Below are 365 nucleotides of genomic sequence, written 5' to 3'. Positions count from 1 at the left end.
TTTAGTAGAAACAAGGTTTCACCATATTGATCAGGTTGGTCTCAAACTCCTGACCTAAGGTGGTCCACCTGCCTCAGCCTCCCAAAGTGCTGGGATTACAGGCGTGAGCCACTGCACCCGGCCCCTTGTCATGTTTTACACCTAAGACTTTCCAGGGTCCCTGCACATTGTTACAGACCCCCTGATCAGGAAAGGTGCCTTATAGGTGGGGAGAGGAAAACTCCCCTCAACTACAGTCAGTAGTTTTAAGCTGCACAGCTAGTCTATTAAATAATGTATATATTATACAAATATGTAATCACAGCAATTATATGAATAAACATCTATCTTTATTATTAACTTCTAATAGTACTTTTTTTTTTTTT

This window comes from Colobus angolensis, unplaced genomic scaffold (assembly GCF_000951035.1).
Source record: "Colobus angolensis palliatus isolate OR3802 unplaced genomic scaffold, Cang.pa_1.0 Scaffold655, whole genome shotgun sequence".
NCBI lineage: Eukaryota > Metazoa > Chordata > Mammalia > Primates > Cercopithecidae > Colobus > Colobus angolensis.
The sequence above is the reverse complement of the archived record's forward strand: the minus strand, read 5'-3'. Positions refer to the sequence as shown.